At 41.2% G+C, this 6,000-nt stretch overlaps 1 pseudogene; it reads left to right on the top strand.

Annotated features, from left to right (window-relative positions):
- The first annotated feature begins 4,825 nt into the window (after positions 1-4,825).
- On the top strand, positions 4,826-5,574 carry LOC148928533 (secreted RxLR effector protein 161 pseudogene; annotated as a pseudogene).
- The last annotated feature ends 426 nt before the right edge of the window (positions 5,575-6,000 follow it).

Raw genomic sequence — 6,000 nt, forward strand, 5'->3', positions numbered from 1 at the left:
GGTGCTCTCACTATGGGAAGCAGAAACACACATGGGAGACGTGCTTCAAGCGATTAGGCTACCCAGAGTGGTGGGAGGAACGATAAAGGGCACGATTGACGCCGGCCCAGGCTAAATTAGCCATCGGGGTAGGCGGTGAAGGGAATTCGCGGAAGAACGACGGGGCAACTACTGGGCAGGTGACCGGAGCCCGATTGGAGGGTCAGCCGACCGGAGGCAACGTGCGAGGCGCCGGGCATTATGCGGAGCGGACGGAGCCGACTGGCGGCGGAGGTAAAGGGTTTGGTGTTCAACCAAACCCTAAATGCATTTCTCATTTTGATATTAGAATCCCAGAAAGTAAATATTATCAAAAGGAACCCCACTTTATTAAAATCGACCCCCCTGACTTTCTGAAAACCAATAATAGACCCTCATATGTCCAGAAATTGCATAACCGATTTACACCCTTACGTGAGATTTCCGTTGCGTTTCATGTTTCTAGTAAGAGTGAACTTCAAAAATGGTCCTGGGTATGAGTTTATCTCAAAAATAGTCCCTGGACTTTAAAAATATCACCAGTAGTCCCTGGACTAAGGGTAAATATAAAAAACGGTCCTTTTAAAATAAAGAAACAAAGTGAAGGATGACAAAAGGGAAGAAGAATGATAATTTTGAAATAATATCAGATTTAGTACATAAGTGAAATAATATCAGATTTAAAATGTTAAAAGTGTAAAAAGACCAAATTGTCCAAACCCCCCAAAACTCCTCAAAAGGGCATTTTCGTCTCGAAACAGTGCAAAAGGACCGGTTTTGATATTAACCCTTAGTCCAAGGACTACTAGTGATATTTTTAAAGTCCAGGGACCATTTTCGAGATAAACCCATAGTCCAGGGACCATTTTTGAAGTTCACTCTTCTAGTAATAAAAACACTAAGGGATGGATATTTGATTGTGGGGCAATGATACCATCACACCCTATAGGAGTGATTTTATTGATTTACATGATTATGTTACTAGATCATACTCCCTCCGTCCCAAAAAAGTTGAGTCGTATTCCTTTTTAGTCCGTTCCAACAAAGTTGAGTCATTTCCTTTTTTAACAAAAGACAAAACATCTAATCACTCTTTTTTTTTTTTATTTCATCATTTACTTTACTCTCTCTTGTCTTTCCTACTTTTTTCATTTCTCCGATTTATTTAATATAAATTCTTAACCTTTGATAAGGCTAATTTCATGCATCGGTTATGGGATAGATTCTATGATTTCCTGGGTCTAACAAAGTTTTATAAGCCAAGTGTGTAGAGAAATCGCCAGCCCCAGGAAGAAAGAAAAGAAAGAAGGGATTACATGAAGGAAGAAGCTGGCGGGAAAAAGTGAGCAGAAAAAGGGAAGAGTTTTACTAGAATAAGGAGCATCCATGAGGAGGGCAAAATGGGAAACACCAGGAAGAGTCTAGAAGCTCCGACCCTTATAAATAAGAGCACGCGTTCAACATGAAGAGAGTTCTCCTTTCGCATCATCGGCTCTTAGCTTAGCTTTTCCATTTTCTCTACACACACACTTTTAGGGGAATCATCGTACGAGTTCACGTTCTACTTCAGTTGTGGTGTAACACCGTCTCCAAAGGAGGCGAAGATACAATCCTTTATTTGCTTTGTTTGTGTTTTGGATTTCCCGAGTCTTCGTTGTTTGAAGCTCGGTCTTGTTTTGCTACTTTCTCGTTGGATATTGCGTATTTTGCTATGGAATTCGCTACTTTGGTTTCAGTTATGTTATTGTTGCATTATCTGTTTGTTTTTGGTGGATATTGTTGATTGATCTGAGGTGGAGTTTGAATTGCATGGAGATTTGTAGTTGATCGGTTAAATCGGTTGAATCTGCGAAGATCGGAGATGGAAATTGTGTGGAGTGTTGTGGATGGCTTGGATCCGGAGTGGATGAAGCATCCATCGTGTAGATCTGTTCATGTTTGCATGGTTGTGACATTTAAATTTGGTTTACTTATTTACCTTGTCTAGTAACCGTAGATCTGCTTTAGTTTCAGTTTGCCCTGTTTCGATTCTTGTTTTGCTCTGTTTTGGTTTAATTGGTTTAATTTCGTTTGCCCTGTTTCGATTCTTGTTTTGCTCTGTTTTTCATATATTATTTCGTGATAAAAGTTAGAGAAGATGATGTCGCTGTTAGTTAGTCTTTTAGTCGGTTAATCTGCAGCTTTTTCCGTCGTACTATGTCGTTTAGGGAAATGGTCCCCACGTACTGTTCTTCCTGTGTCTAGGTTAGTTTAGGAAGCCGTTTACCCCATCTAGTAGTAATTTCAAGCTCATTTGGTCCCCATTATGCATGTTCTTTATCTCTGCCTAGATCTAGCTGTTAGATAGGATATTTCATTTCCAGAGTCTAGGAATTAAATTTCAACCCCGAGAAAATTGCGTGGAAGCTGCCAAAAATAGTTTCCAGGTCTTTTAGCATGTTTACTTACGCATCTGTCTCTGTGGATTCGATCCCTGCTTCTCTGTACTAATCTTTTTAGCATAGCGGGTTGAGGGTTTTGAAGGGAGAAGGAAATGATTGTGTGCCCAACGGCAGGTAACCCGAGGATTCTCTGAGTTTCTAAACCAGTGTCTAGTGGATTCTCTGGATCGGGAAAATTCTATTTTACAAAATAACACACTCACCACTCTTTTACCATCTTCAACCTTCGTGCCCAAAAGTTTTGTCTCAACTTGTATGGGACGGAGGGAGTATATTAAGACTGCGAATGGGGAGTTTATCACTGTTGTAGGGTCGGGCACTATTGAAATATCACCCACTCTCCGGCTCACGAAATATTTATATGTTCCCACTTTATCCCAAAGATTAATGTCTATTAGTCATGTGACTAAAGAGCTGAATTGCACACTTCTGATGCATCCAACTTTTGTATTATGTAGGATATTTTGACGAGGAGGATTCTTGGGCGTGGCACTGAGAAACAAGGACTCTATTACGTGGACGAGATAGCTCAAACTGGCAGTGCAATGTTGGCTCACGGATCCATGAAACAGGAAACTTGGCTCTGGCACCGAAGACTAGAATACCCTTCTCCTAGTTACTTTAAATTGCTTTATCCGAACCTTTCAATTCCATTTGATTTTTCATGTGAAACTTGTGTTTTGGCCTAGAGCCAAAGACAGTCATTTAAACCTACAAACACTCGTATGACATCCATATTTTCGTTAGTACATTATGATGTTTGGGGTCCTGCCCCGATTATTGGTGGGAATGATTTTCGATATTATGTGATTTTTGTTGATGATTGAACTCGAATGACGTGGATATATTTTTTGAAAAACAAATCTGACGTATTTGATAGATTTACCTTTTTCTTTAAAATGATCCAAACACAATTCCCTACCACTATCAAAACCCTTAGGTCAGATAATGGGAGGGAGTTTGTCAACAGTGAAATGACTCGTTTTTGTAAAGAAAAAGGTGTGATCCACCAAACCTCTTGTACCTATACACTTGAACAAAATGGGGTAGCAGAACGGAAAAATAGGACCATCCTAGAAATGACCCGAGCTATAATGATCGACTCCAAAGTTCCCAAATATTTCTGGCCGGAAGCAATTGCTACATCCATCTACCTCATAAATCGCCTACCCACCAAGACCTTGAACATGAAAACCCCTCTTGATACACTATCCAAACAAGCCAAGATACCCGAACACTTGAACCTCCAGCCCGAAGTTTTTGGTTGTTCCGTTTACACCCATATTCCAAAACATTAGAGAACCAAATTATCACCGTATGCAACCAAATGTGTCTTCGTGGGCTACGGGGTAAACCAAAAAGGGTACAGATGCTTCGATCCCCACACTCGAAAAAGGGTACAGATCCCCACTATGAACTGCAATTTCCTTGAAACCAAATTTTTCTATGACACCCACCTTAGTAGTCAGGGGGAGAAAGGTCCAGATAACACCAAGGACTATTTAAGTTGGATTGTACCATTGCCAAGCTCCTCGATCGAGGGTCCAACAGATCCAGTGATAGTCACTGCTGCCGAGCAGGTCTCGCCACCAGAGTCATCTAATCCGCCCCCTAGCAATCCTTCTCCGACGATATCCGAGGTAATTCACGAACCAAATACTGATGAAGATTCAATTATTACTAATCCGGTGGATACAGAACTCCAAGTTGAAGATAACACTGTGGATAGAGACACCGGAAGATATGCACTCCCCTATCGAAGTACACGAGGAATTCCACCGAAGCGATATTTCCCTAAAAAGATTTGAAAGAAAAGTCGCTATGGGGTGGCAAACTTTGTGCAAGGAAATCTGACCAAAATGGCCCGTGCTTTTGAAGCTGCATTGTACGAAGAGGAAGAGACTCCACAATCAGCGGAAGAAGCAATGAAACATAAGAAGTGGAGGGAGGCAATGCTCATAGAGATGAAAGCTTTGATGAAGAACGGTACGTGGGTTAAGAAGACCATATGGGTGTTCACAATAAAAAGAAGACCAAATGGGACTATTGAGAGATATAAGGCGCGACTCGTGGCGAAGGGATACACCCAGACATATGGTGTGGATTATGCTGAAAAGTTCTCACCGGTGGCTAAAATCAATACCGTGAGGGTGTTGTTTTCTATTGCAGCTAATAAGGATTGGCCGCTCCACCAATTCGATGTGACGAATGCATTCCTACACGGGGAGCTGCCAAAACCAGTGTACATGGAACCACCGCCTGGATTCACACAAGATTTTGTAGATGGAGAAGTCTGCCAGCTAAAGAAGACACTGTATGGACTGAAACAGTCCCGACAAGCATGGTTGGGAAGGTTCACATAGGTAATGAAGAAATACGACTACAAGCAGAGTAATTCGGATTATACTCTGTTCCTCAAGAAAAGAAATGGGAAGATCACGTGTTTGATTATAAATGTTGACGACATGATCATTACTGGGGATGATGAGGAGGAAATAGCTGAACTATGGAAGAATTTATTCCATGAATTTGAGATGAAAGATCTAGGCCTTCTGAAGTACTTCTTGGGAATAGAGGTACTGAGATAAAAAAGGGGAATCTTCATAAGCAGAGGAAGTATATACTTGACTTGCTAGCAGAAGTAGGGATGGTCGATTGCAAGCCCGCAGACACTCCTATGGTGCAAAATCACGGATTACAAATGAAGGAAGAAGCAAAATTAGCCGACAGGGGGAGATATCAGAGGTTAGTTAGGAAACTCATTTATTTATCTCACATTAGACCTGATATTGCATATGCAGTTGGAGTAGTCAGTCAATTTATGCATGCACCACAAGAGGAACATTGGGAAGCAGTATTGAGGATTGTTCGGTATCTAAAGGGAACGACGGAGCATGGAATTTTATTTGGGAAACATGGACATTTGGAAATACATGGTTTCACTGATGCAGATTGGGCAGGGAATCCGAATAATAGGAAGTCTACTACCGGGTATTTTACCTATGTAGGAGGTAACCTTGTAACATGGAGAAGCAAAAAGCAGAAGGTATTAGCGCTTTTGAATGCAGAAGCGGAGTTCAGAGGGATCAAGAGTGGACTAACAAAGATTCTATAGCTTTGGCGACTTATGACGGAATTGGACCTTCGATCAGTCCTTCCTTGCAAATTATTTTGTGATAACAAGGCAGCCATAAATATCTCTGAAAATCCGGTACAACACGATAGAACGAAGCATGTGGAAGTAGATCGGCACTTCATAAAAGAGAATCTTGAAGCGAAAGTGGTAGAGATGCCATATGTTAAATCTGAAGATCAACTGGCCGACATCTTGACAAAGGCGGTGGATTCGAAGACTTTCCGAGAAGTACTGTGCAGGCTAAGTATCCAGAACTCCGTCACTTAGCTTGAGGGAAAGTGTTGGAAGAAGATCGCATAGAATCCGTATGAGATCACATAAAATTAGGGGAAATATTGTGTAATTGATTGGGAGAATATTATACCAAGAATACATTGTAAATTAGGGTTGCCTTGTATAGAGAGT

The sequence above is a fragment of the Salvia hispanica genome, chromosome 4 (genome assembly GCF_029641045.1).
Source record: "Salvia hispanica isolate PSC_SH4W2 chromosome 4, Shi_PSC_v1, whole genome shotgun sequence".
NCBI lineage: Eukaryota > Viridiplantae > Streptophyta > Magnoliopsida > Lamiales > Lamiaceae > Salvia > Salvia hispanica.